Raw genomic sequence first — 13,812 nt, 5'->3', positions numbered from 1 at the left:
CTCACTTGCGCTTCCGCCACCAACCTAAGAAAATTGTTTCAAACTAAGCCACCAGCACTCAACCTCTCCCTACACGTTTCTGGTAAAACAGACTCACCCTGCAGTAAGTCCATGGACGGAAGAACGAATTTACTTTATTTAGGAATGGAGTATATCTATCACACCGACATGTCCCACATCATACAGACCTGCAAAACACTCCTACATATCTCATTTATAATGTTCTAGATGCACGCTTGCTAATTGTAAACAGTTAAAAATATTTCATAGCACAGCCTACAGACATGCGAACCACTCGTAAATAATGCAAAACATTTACCTCCAAATAGCCAAACAACTGCTAATTTTCGGAAATAATTTCAGTTCATAGGCTGATGAAAGGAGGAACGAGTTTACTTTATTTATTTGCAACATATCTTTTTGAAACTTTTACTTCTCATAGGTTTCTATATGTACGGCTGACATAAGGCAGTTTCTAAACTCCAGTAGTGCACTACACTTGGCAGCACAACCACACCCATCAAGATATTCGTTCCAATCCAGACCTGTAACTCCTCTACAGATAAATTTGTCCAGTTATTTGTCTACTCACTCACATTCTGACCAGATTTGCCGTTATTGCGCAAAAACAGCTGAGACTGCGCTGTGCTGCTCGGCAAAGTAAGGAAGGGCTGCACTCTATTGCTCGTCGCGAGAACGCTCGCTAATTCACTCTCACCACCCCGCTATATTAGGACCGCGTTCCCGAGCCGCGACCACCGAACGCGTGTGAAAGTCAACTTTATATCAACGTATCATAATTCCAAAGTGCAGCCTCCATACGCTAGACACATCATAGCAGCACATGTCTTTACCTCCTATGATACTGTAGCACACTGCACATTGCTACTCACACGATATTACACGGCCCTTTAACTAAACATAACTACACATCCCTGCTCTCGCCTCGTCGCGTGACCAGCCATCGTAAAACCTTGTCAATATTATTCTTACTTTAGAACATTTTTTAAAACAAATAAGATCTAATTTACACCTCCCACCACACCTAACCTCACACCCGTCCCATATATATAGCGTTGTCTGGTATAATTTGATCATCTTCATGTGTTCGAGAATTAAGTGTGAATGGACGTGCTGAGCAGTCATCTATGAATGTTCGCAATGATACTTGCTAAGTAGAGGATGTATGGTTTAGCTATGATACTGAAATTAAGAAAAACAAGCTGTCACATGATTGGCCAGTGTTGGACTTACTGTAAAATTTTTCGCGATATCAGCTGTGATGGATAATATTACAGTAGATCGGTGGTGTCTTATCCATCGCATCTGTGCATTGGGTACGACATAATGATTGACTGACAATGCTTGCTTGAGTTGGGGGAGAAATTTTGGTTGATGGACCGCAACTTCCAGGGATGCTAGCACCGAAAACGGTGATCCTGTACTTGTGTGCAAAAATGACCAATCACTAGAAGTTGAATGCAGAGTTATAAACTATTCGGTCATTGCGACATATGAGTTTAAATGTAGAAGTGGTCAATCACTTTCGAGGGAAGTGGCTACAACGACAGCAGGCTCTTCTATTTTCCTTGTGTTGTGGGTGTCCTTTATTTAAAATCATTCAATGTTATGCTATCGACTGTAAGAATATGATTTATAAGGTGCATGGTATAGTTTTCTGTGAGAGACTGTGCATCAGTCCATTTTAATGTCTGTTTAGAATCAGGCAACGACTTCGAAGTCACGGCAGAAAGACGAAATGCTCGGCAGTGTGCAAAAGCGTGTTAGAAAACACTGTTTGAACAAGGGCCAGAGGCAGCTTCTCATTCGCTTAGAGTATGGGTGATCAAACTTTAAAGGGGTCTCTGCAGCTTGTGTGTATATTTAATATGATCTTGGTCATATAGGCATTTGTAGTTTGAGGTGTTGGATTTGGCGAGCTGTTAGGAATTCTTGGATGGTTGCACTCTGAGTTATTGGGGGGGAGTATTGTGAATTCCGTTTGTCCGTCCTGGAGGTGGATCGCATTGCTGCCTTCGTGACTTTTTCACTGTTTGATGGATAAAGATGATAGGGTGTTGAGGATCTGTACCTAGTTTGAGGCGTACAACATTGCGCGCATTTCCGGCGAATGGTCAAAACAAGGTCCTGTTGTAGTAACTGAGATCTTTATAGACAGGTTACAGAAGGTAATAGATATGTCTTTCTCCAATTTAAATTGCAGAGATCAGATGGGTGAAGATAAATGCATACCCATATATGCTTGGAAAGGGAGAATGCTTTTTTATTATTAAGTGAGTTTTGGCAGGAGTGAATATGGTTTTATACATGCGAGTGGAAATTGTGAGCAAAGGGTGAATGACGTCGGGTTCGCTGGCTGGGGGAGACACTGTTTACATGTACTGTTAGAGATGCAAGGGGGAGACAGAGATCTGCGCTATTCAGGAATCCATTTGTGCACTGTATGTCGTTAGACAATAGCTGGAGAGCAGGTATAGGGAGAGCCCACTTCAGCATTCTGGTCCTGGGGCTGAGTGGACGGCTGTTTAGATGGACAGCTATGTGGCTCTGACATGCCGCCGGTGGCTCTCGGACACTCGCTTTGTAAGGCGCTATGGGATTAGTTTGAGCATTTAGTACTTGTTTGGGTGGTTATTGGATTAAGAACTGTAATATTCAAGGTCAGATCCTCTGTGGGACCGCTGTGTAATTGAGTAAGTGTGTTTACGTATTTGAAGATATGTTTCGCGAATGGTGATGTTAAGTTGATGGCTGAGTTTAGCTACCACTTTAAAAAATAGCTGTCTGCTGCTGAAAGAAAGAAAAGAAAGAAAGAAAGAGATGACCTTGCCCCCAGACCTGATGGTTGAATTATTAGATAAGAGCAAGTGATAGTTGAATGATGCTATGTGTTCGGATATAGGAGTCTCTAAACAGCTGGCCGAAATTTTTTTTATGTGCAAATTTATGCAATCTATTGATAGTGGTATTCGATCGCTAGTGACAACAGTTAAGAGCGAAAAAAATAGGTACAAATCGAGCGCTGGCAGAATGTTGGGGCAATGGTAATAATATTTAATTGAAGGTGGAGGTGGTAAATATGGACCGGGCTTTGAATATTGTGGTATGTGCTTGATGCTCTGTATAAAAGTTTGAGTCTTTAATTGCGTTTGGTATTTCTGGGTGTGTGTAAAATTAATATTACTGTTGAAAGTGCGAGAAAGATGAGTTGATTGGTGTTTAGATAGAGGCTACGTTTGTAATTCGAAAAGAGGGGATGAGAATGGTAAATTGATTGATAGGCATGCTTTGTGGGATGATATATGAGTGTCAAGATAGGGTTGAGGACGTTTGCGTATGTTGATGACGGGACGGGTGTGAGGTTAGGTGTGGTGGGAGGTGTAAATTAGATCTTATTTAAAAAAAAATGTTGTGAAGTAAGAATAATATTGAGAAGGTTTTTAGATGGCTGGTACGCGACGAGGCGAGAGCAGGGATGTGTTGTTATGTTTAGTTAAAGGGCCGTGTAATGTCGTGTGAGGAGCAATGCGCAGTGTGCTACAGTATCATAGGAGGTAGAGACATGTGCTGGTATGATGTGTCTAGCGTATGGAGGCTGCGCTTTGGAATTATGCTACGTTGATATAAAGTTGACTTTCACCCGCGTTCGGTGGTCGCGGCTCGGGATCGCGGTTCTGGACGGACGTATGTGTGTGCTTTGACAGCTGACGAGCGCGTTGACCGCGCAAACTCACGCTTGCGGAAGCCGAGCAGGGGCTGTGCGAGGTCTGAAATCAGACGGATGGGTGACTTCACGATCCTATGGGCAGGGTGCAGAGTGGGGGTACCTGCGCACGTCTGCTGAGTTATTTTGCGAGCTGATCTGCAGGCTCTGCTATGCGTTATTAGGATAGTTTACGAGCTTATCTACACATCTGTGTGACGTATTATTTAGTAGCAGTTTGCTATAGTGTGTACTGCAATTAGGATTGGGTGTGTGTCTGTGGGCTGTGCAACATGGCCCAGGGCATATCTGGGATTGGTGTTTTGTGATAGTGTGATAGATACACTGTATGGTTAAATAAGTTATTCAAAAAAATAAATAGAGTGTTCTCAATGATTACACGCGCCTGCAGCGCAGATAAGAGTGATTGGTTTTCCATCACCATCTCGTTTGCATGCGAGTAGTAAATGTTTTCCCGGCCACGTTATCGAGTGTGTCAACGAGCTATGAGCTATTCTGAGAATAGACGTGAAGGCAGGCCAAGACCTGAGACGCCGGCGGTATACATGAGAAGACCGATCCAGCTTTCACATGTGTCGGCTGTCACGAGCGCTGGGAAGCTGAACTTGGCTGGAGACTCTGGAATCCCCTTCCCCGCCGACCGCACGCGCGCGAGGCCTGCCTTGGAGCGTAATCTAAGGCGCATAGGCGATATCAGTTTCTCCGGTGATAGGTGCGAATGCGACTGTGTTGAGGTCATGTTTGGGGGAGGTCGAGCAGAGGCTTTTGGTAGGTTTGGCAGCTGGTGATGTTTGGGCGCGTCTGTTGCACTATTTTGCGAGCATATCTGTGCACTGTGCGGTTGTATTCGTCGCCTCCACACGTTTCCCGCTATAATTATCTCCCTCAGAGATGAATCGCACAACGGTCAGCCGTTTCCCTGCAACACTTTCGGACTTTCGGCGCCACGTTCAAACCTGTCGATGCCGACCGCTCACCATCCACCATGTGTCCCTGTGCGAGCAAGAACGCAGTGCTACACTTTTGGCGGCAAAGTTTGCTCAACAGTGGAATCCGCCTTGACTATATAACAGCACGTTTGGACCACACTTACGTGTTTGTGGCCTGTGTTAGATGACCACAGTGGGATCAGTGCGGGTGTTTTGTGACAAATATACTCTACGACTAAATAAAAGGGCTCCAAATAAATAAATGGATGGATGTCGGAAAATGTTGTTCAGTTACAAAAGTTGTATTATTAAAGTGTTGTATATTTATGAACAAAGTCAGATTTATTGATGGTCCATCGTCCTATTTTAATAATTATTTGTTCCCTGAAGTCGTCCCTCCCTTTCGTTAAACTACTGCAGAACAATGGCAGCTGGTCAGTAGCTTGTTTTCCTGCATTACGTGTCCTCATATAGTGCCGATTTACTTAGAACTGTTTGTAACGGGCATTGAGATTTCTATTACTTACTAAAACGGCTAAAATGTTCCATGACGGTGGTTGCTTAATTGTTCACGGATGGTAGAAAATTGCCGTTTCTTGATTCTCTCGTTTTACTTTACGTCACTTGAAAATGACCTTTTATCTGCTGAAATTATAGAAGTAAGTTTGAAAATAGTCCAAAAATTGCAATAATACTATAATAACGTATGAGCTACACTCCGAAACGATAACTATGCCGGTAGTCAATATATCGTAAAACCAGATGGTGTGTTTTTCAGTTCAAGGTGGATGAAGAGAACAGCCATTTAGACAACAAATGAAACAAACAGGAGAGTATAAAGTAGTCAGGAGACTTTTGCATACATTAATCACCTGTTTCAAAAGACAGTTCTTACGTGGATGAAAAGGATAATTTACAATCAGTGTGCATAATCGTTTCGAATTGTCCAGGAAGATATGGGCAGCTTGCTGTATATCAATTACGACAGAGGCCGATATAAATGAAATCGAAATGGCTTTGCTAGTGATCTTGCAACTACACGTGACAGTATTCGATTTTTATAATGTTCAAAGAAAAAGATCCACTCATCTAACTGATTCAGCATAGTACAGAGTCCGTATCGAGTATTTTCTTTTTTTTCAGACTGCTAGAAACTGGTGTAATAATAAACCATATGAATGACAATAGAGTAATGGAATTTCATCATGTTTTTTCTTTTGAGGTATAAGTGCAGGCGACAAATGTATGCATTCAAACAACACTGTGAATACGCGTACCCATGCACACCAACCCTCTAGAAGGAGAGACAGAGATTTTGAAACATTGCGGCCTCTTACTCACCTTGCAGTTTTTACTTCTCGCAGACAGGTTCAAAAGGAAGCCTGCAAAGAAAAACATTGGTGTAATAGATGATCATATTGTATCGCTAAACATATAGACGCTATCACTACATCTGTAAGGAGTTCTATGTGGTTTTACATCATCATATATTTGTGAGTGAAGGGATTTCTTTTTATCCAGTATAGTTATTGTCGGAATTGCACTCGATCTGCATTCGTAAAATACGAAACGATCCCCCTGAGTCAAAAAATGTATCAATTTCAACAGGCCCCATTACAAAAATGCAGAATGTGTGATGGGACAATTGTGATTAAAGAAAAAAAAAATTGTACAGAAATTATTTTTACACGTTAAAGTTTGGAAAGTGGTGCTTGTGTACGTAACAAAAATATAAATTATTCGAAGAATATAAGTCTACAAGGATGTACTATTTTATTTTTATGTATGATGTGACACAGATTTTTTTCTTCCCAATTTGATTCAGTACCCTTTACTACTCATCTGACTTACGCATCTAACCTTCTCCATTCTACTGCGATACCACATTGAAGAAGCTCCTATTCTCTTCATATTTTTATTGTTTATGGATCACCTTTCGTTTCCTTATGAGGCTACTGTCCTAATATACACTCTAAAAGACACTCCCTTACACTTAAAAGCTATATTCGTTATTACTTTGTTCCTCTTTTTCTAAAAAGACCTCTTTGTTACTGTGAATCTGCATGTTACCACCTCTTAATTTCTGCCCTTGTCAGCCATTCTGCTGCTCGAATAGTAAATCTTGACTACTATTTTTAGCGTCGCATTTTCTAATCGAATTCTCCTAGAGTCACCTGGTGTACTTCCACTGTACTCGATTAGCATTGTTTAACGTTTACTGGTAGTTGTCGTCTCTGGTATAATTAAAACGCCGTTAGCAAATTGCAATGTTTTTATTGTTATACAATATTCACACAGACAGCTCCGATCAGCATTACTACTGTAGTCAACGTTTAGAAAACACCCCGTATGGGATTAGAACGTACATTAATTTAAATACACAGTATGAAATATGTTCCTTCCATAGTTTAAGGGCGCGAACGCTCTGCAGAAAACATGGTTAGCACGAAGTGTGTAACCTAGAAGGTTGCAGCAATGCAGACACGGAAAGCAAAAAACGAAACGTTACAGAACGAATGGAGGGAAAGATACTTTTATTTCCTATTTCGGCCATTGGGAATGCCAGGTTTATAGCAAATGAGAACGCAGTATTCTCTAAAGTAATGTTATTTTAATGCAACGACAACACTATGTATTCTGTCAGCAAAAGCGGGATTCGAAAGCAATGGACTGTTGCGCTCGTCCTCATTCACGATGCGACAATCCGAAAATTCCGTCACACTAGATTGATTGCTGCCTGCATCACGAATTTCACCGGACTGTCGCTAAATTAAACAGGTCATGAGGGAAACAATTATGTTATTTAAAATTCTACAGCAGCACGCGTTGACATTAGATTAACTCTGGTGACGCAACGTGCAGTTATTGTGTAACATCTCACTTTAATAAGTTTGTTATTTAGTCGGATATAGAGATACAATCCAATTACTGCAGAGTGATGCAAGCTTTACACGACCTGTCGCAGTATTTAAATTTCGTAATGGATACACAGCAACGGAAGTAAATGTAAATACCACGTTAAAAGACTGATTGACTGGTTTACTGCAAATAGTCTCTCTGTTAATTAAAGAAACAGTGCATTTCGCTTCGATCTGTAGAAATGTACAACGTTAGTATATGGCCAGACATTAAATAACGCTGTAGCGAGAAAACATGAGAGTTTATAGACCGAGGAAAAATTGTGGAGAGGAACAAATGGCTCAAATGGCTCTGAGCACTATGGGACTTAACATCTGAGGTCATCAGTCCCCTAGAACTTAGAACTACTTAAACCTAGCTAACCCAAGGACATCACACACATCCATGCCCGAGGCAGGATTCGAACCTGCGACCGTACAGTCGCGCGGTTCCGGACTGCGCGCCTAGAACCGCTAGACCACCGCGGCCGGCCAGAGGAACAATGGAACGATATTTTCACATTGCATAATTGCAGTACTCGAAGGGGAACAAAAAAGAAAATTAAGATATGCTTATTTGTCATTCATTAGTGGCTTACATCTTGTTTATGCTAACCAATATTATCATTAACATGAAATCTGATATCCGCTATTGGATAAAAGAAAGGCGTCCAACTTTAATCATTCCCGTTAAAACATCGTCATCTGCAGACAAGAGTTGGTTGTAGTATGTAATTAACTTGTTCTATACAGGGTGATTTTTTCCACAGTATACAAATTTTTGGGACTGATCGGAGAGAGGATACCGAACAAAAAATTTCTAATGAACTTATGACCGGAAATGCGTTGTTTCCGTGCTCGGAAACATTTATGCAGTCAACTCTGTTACAGAGACTGCGGTCTAATACGCGCTGTACCATGCAGCCACAGTTACAGTATGTGTTGAAAATGCTTTCCATGCGCCTCAACGCTTGAGTGTACGCGCCGTAGCTCGTTCTGTCTTACACATTCACGGTGGCCAGGCTCCATCCGAACAAAGTCAAAGGCAGCATGAATACGCTGCTCCAGTGTCTCCACATCTGGAACGGGCTCCACATACACGATACTTTTGAGATGGCCCCATAACCAGGAATCACACGGGTTGAGATCCAGTGAACGAGAAGGCCATGCAACAGGAATCTCTTGTCCGATCCATTGACCAGGAAAGAAACACATGAGACGCATCCGGACGTTAACGGTGATGTGCGCTGGAGCACCATCATGTAGCAGCCACGAAACCCTTCAGATTATCAGCTGCACTTTTTTCAGCAGTGAAGGCAAAGTCACCTGCAAGAAACGCCGATAGGTCCAGCCTGATAGGCGACATGGAAGGAAGACTGGTCCCAAAATACGGTCGCCAATTATCCCGGTCCACACATTCCGGCTGCACCTATGCTGATGATTCACTGTCACCATTTCATGGGGGTTCTGCATACTATCCCACAGATGACTGTTATGAAAGCTGAAGATACCACTCCGGGTAAAGGTGGCCTCATCTTTGAAGAGGACGAACGACACAAATCCTGGAATTGTGGATGCCTGGTGAAGGACCCAGTGACAAAACTGTTCCAGATGTGAGAAGTCTGTCTCTAGTAAGCCATGAACACGCTGTAAGTGATAAGGGTGGTAACAACTGTCATGGAGAATGTTTCACACTGTCGTCTGTCTTACCCTGTTCTGGCGGGCCATATGCCTGGTGCTGACACGGCGGTCGCCTTCCACAGTGTTAATCACATTTTTCTCAAACTCTGGTGTCCGAACATCTCGGGTACGTCCTTCGTGATTTACTGCTTCCTGAAACGACCGTATCTCAGACAAACGGCGAAACACTGTTGCAAATATTAATGTTGCGGTTGTTGTCGACCTGTATAGGTCTCTTACACCCTTGCTGCCCGCCGCCCGTTGCCATTTGCCTTTCCATAAATGTCGGCAAGCTCTCGATTCGAATACGGAACCATTGTGTACAACGCTGTACCACATCCACTACAAGGTTAGTCAGCAAAGGAAGTGAATCGGAGACAACATTACCAATTACCACGGCAGGAGAGGGCGCTAGGGCACGACGTAAGGGGAACAATACCACCCTCTAGGAGGAAACCATGCATACTGTAATTGTGGCTGCCTGGTACTGCGCGTATTAGAGCGCAGTCTCAAGAAAATGGTTCAAATGGCTCTGAGCACTATGCGACTTAACTTCTGAGGTCATCAGTCGCCTACAACTTAGAACTACTTAAACCTAACTAACCTAAGGACATCACACACATCCATGCCCGAGGCAGGACTCGAACCTGCGACCGTAGTGGTCGCTCGGCTCCGTATGTTTGGTTACATGGTCTCTAGCATGGAAACCATGCATTGCCAGATATAAGTTCATTAGAATTTTTTGTTCCGTATCTTCTCATCGATCAACCCCTAGAACAGGGCGGAAAAAATCCACTTTATAAACCGTAAGTTTCAAAAAAAAAAAAAAAAAATATTGTGGAATAACGGTGTTGCTCAGAAGAATTACTTAGTAGCTTGCTTTCAAATTTAGATTCCTTACTCGCCAAGTATTTTATATCCATACCTAAGAGATCAAATATTTTAGGGGCACTACTATTCTTTCCGAGCCGAAGTATGTATAAAGTTTCACTAGGCGCTGCACCAGAAATTCCTGAAAGTTATTGGATAGGGAAGGTCGTAACTGTGCCGAGTATTGAACGTATAATAAAGTGCCTTCCTGCGCAGGCGAGAAAGCTAACGCGTCGCCTTCTGGAAAAGGGGAAGTGAAGCCGATCACGTCGAATCGCTTTAGAGGATTAAAGACGCGATCTGGTGTGCTAGCCAGGCTGAATGACCTTTTGAGGCTGTTTCCCCATCCCGCTTGGTGAATTCGGGCCGGTATCCACGTCCCATCTCAGATAAACGCTACGAAAACTTATAGAAAACGTTCTCACAGTTGCACGTCTGATATACTCTAGACACAGGCAGATGAGCTATGTATATTTCCCAGTTGGGGCTCAATAAGAGACTGATGACCTTCACACACTTAATCAGCAGCAGAAACAGCCCAACGTGATATCTTACTGGTATTCCATGCGGATCTGGTGCCTTGTTAGCTTTCATTACTCCGCGTTAGTAGTTCGATACTGGGGTTGTTAATTCCACTGACTCCAATTTGGGAGTTTGTGCGACGGTAAGGCAAAGCGTAAGGCGTTATTTAATATTTCCGCTTTCTCTCTGCTGTTTTCGGTTTCAGCTCCATATCTATCCTCGATAAATTGAATAGAAGGCTCCAAACCGTTTGTTATTTACGTCAGACGAGAACACCTTAGAATTCCATGACAGATCTTCCGCCAGTATCTGACTCAAATATTATTGTGGGTGTAACGCATGGGTTTTACGACGGAGGATAGAGTTGCTATTAAGTTTAAGTTTCCGCTATTGGCTCTCACCCTCGCCCCCCCCCCCCCCCCCCTTCCCCACTGCTCTCCCCGTCGTTCCTTATTTAGCAAGAATGCAGTAGTCTCTGTTCCTGCATGATATAAATAAATCGGAAAGGACTTTAAATTAATTTACTCGGTACTTCACGGTAAATGATAACAGCCAAGCATTTGCAGGATAAAGATTTATTAAAATTCTTGACCACGGTTTCGGTATATCTAACTATACCTTCATCTGAAGTAAAATACACTATAATCACATCCTGCAGTGGAAATACATAAAACAATTGTGCCAAAGGCGTCGTCAGTACTTAGAACATCATCTCCATTTATACAAACACCGAGCGAGGTGGCGCAGTGGTTAGCACACTGGACTCGCATTCGGGAGGACGACGGTTCAATCCCGTCTCCGGCCATCCTGATTTAGGTTTTCCGTGATTTCCCTAAATCGCTTCAGGCAAATGCCGGGATGGTTCCTTTGAAAGGGCACGGCCGATTTCCTTCCCCATCCTTCCCTCACCCGAGCTTGCGCTCCGTCTCTAATGACCTCGTTGTCGACGGGACGTTAAACACTAATATCCTCCTCCTCCATTTATACAACATAATTATGGACAGAGGGTTGATGCGAACACAGTATGGCATCATTACTTCGCCTGTGAACTCGAGGTATTTGCTTACTTATTTATTTCTCTAACTAGTTTCAGCGACAAATATTGCCATCACCAGTGGGTTCTTTAAATCTAAAACATGCAGAAAATAGCATAGTTATACAAACACAGTAACACATTATGACATTTTTACTGTTAGTTTTTTGAAATATAGTTTTCTGTGGATACTTTCAATACTACCTTATTTATTGTACGTTATGGTACGTTTTTAAATTGTTATCGCTGTTTGCGGCATATTTTCTATGCCTTTTCTATTTCCGTTTTTCTCAGCGTACTGCATATCATCTGCAACTATATAAGTGGCTGTTAGTAACCCAATACCAAAAGGTGAACTTACGTATGTCAGCGTTATACACTTTGGATTGCGGTAGTGTTGTGGGATACAGTTTTGGTGTGTACTGGGCTGCAACTTAGTTACTCGTGTACTCACGTTCGTTGGACGGTATGCAGCTAATTCTGTACACAGAAAAATTAAACTTTCACACTTCGTATATGAACGAAAGCCTTCTTGCGACACACGAGCCGGCCGGAGTGGCCGAGCGGCTCTAGGCGCTACAGTCTGGAACCGCGCGACTGCTACGGTCGCAGGTTCGAATCCTGCCTCGGGCATGGATGTGTGTGATGTCCTTAGGTTAGTTAGGTTTAAGTAGTTCTACGTTCTAGTGGACTGATGACCTCAGGAGTTAAGTCCCATAGTGCTCAGAGCCATTTGAACCATTTCACACACGTGAACAGCAAGATGGCGTAGTGTTTTCGGTCATAAACAAAGTGCGAAAGTTTTGTTTTTCTGTGTACCGAATTGGCTGCATACTGTCCAACGAACGTGAGTACACGAATAACTAACTAACAGCCCAGTACACACCAAAACTGTATTCCACAACACTACCGCAGCCCCAAGTGTATAACGCTGACATACGTAAGTTCACATTTTAGTATTTGTTTACTAACAACCGCTCACACAGTTGCAGATGACATGAAGTACGCTGAGAAGAAAAGGCAACAGAAAAAGCACAGAAAATATGACGCTAGCGACAGTAGTTCTTAAAAGCATGCCATAACATACAATAAATAAGGTAGTATGACAGAATCATAGAAAATTATATTTCAAAAAACTAACAGTAAAAATGTAATAATGTGTTACTGTGTTTGTATAACTAAGCTACTTTCTGCATGTTTTAGATTTAAAGAACCCATTGATAATGGTGAGCCCGCATCTCGTGGTCTCGCTTCCCACGCCCGGGTTCCCGGGTTCGATTCCCGGCGGGGTCTGGGATTTTCTCTGCCTCGTGATGACTGGGTGTTGTGTGATGTCCTTAGGTTAGTTAGGTTTAAGTAGTTCTAAGTTCTAGGGGACTGATGACCATAGAAGTTAAGTCCCATAGTGCTCAGAGCCATTTTTTTTTATAATGGTGATAATTGTCACCAAAACTTGTTTGGGGAATAAATAAGTAAACAAATAACAAGGTGTTTTGCGTCAAGTGGACTCACAAATATCATAGTGTTGCAATTAAAATTCTTCTGGGTATTATGCCGCGTCATTGCTGAAAACTAACAATAATAAACTAAAACCGACGTTTCGGCCGAATTTCAACGATCTTCCTCAGGGCACGACTGGTTTTGCATGGGGATAGGTGCTGCTATTTATTATCTGACGTCACTGTTGTAAGACTTTTAATTGGCCCTCTAATATGATAGGCTTGTCATGACGTAAGGGAAGATGGAAGGAAAGAGGCTATTCGTGGATGTCCATGTCGTCAACGATTTGTAGCTGTCCGCCAATCAGCGTTCGGCTTCTGGTCGGCACGTTTTCCTCCGGGTGTGCGCGGAAGTGGACTGACAGTTGCTCTACAGCTCGTCAGTTTTGACATAAAGTCTCTCTTCACTAACGTACCTATTGAGGAGACTATGCGCATTCTACAGGATCAGATCCCACCAGATATCTGCGATCTGGTGCGCTTATGCCTGTCATCTACGTACTTCACCTGGCGGGGAAAATATTACGAACAGTTAGATGGAGTGGCAATGGGTTCCCCGCTCTCCTCTGTAGCTGCGGAAATCTTCATGGAAGCCTTTGAGCAAACGGCCCTAGCTTCTGCTCCGTTACGTCCCGGT

The 13,812-nt window shown here is 42.8% G+C and overlaps 1 long non-coding RNA gene across 1 annotated transcript in view; it reads right to left on the bottom strand.

The window, feature by feature from the left end:
* The window catches only part of LOC126175138 (uncharacterized), an 875,426-nt gene that overhangs the window by 246,627 nt on the left and 614,987 nt on the right, over positions 1 to 13,812 (bottom strand). Inside the window, exon 4 of the long non-coding RNA XR_007535529.1 lies at positions 6,016 to 6,056. This is a non-coding gene — a long non-coding RNA (uncharacterized LOC126175138). The remainder of the gene's footprint in view (positions 1 to 6,015; positions 6,057 to 13,812) is intronic.

The sequence above is a fragment of the Schistocerca cancellata genome, chromosome 3, assembly GCF_023864275.1.
Source record: "Schistocerca cancellata isolate TAMUIC-IGC-003103 chromosome 3, iqSchCanc2.1, whole genome shotgun sequence".
Classification (NCBI taxonomy): domain Eukaryota; kingdom Metazoa; phylum Arthropoda; class Insecta; order Orthoptera; family Acrididae; genus Schistocerca; species Schistocerca cancellata.
The sequence above is the reverse complement of the archived record's forward strand: the minus strand, read 5'-3'. Positions and strand labels throughout refer to the sequence as shown.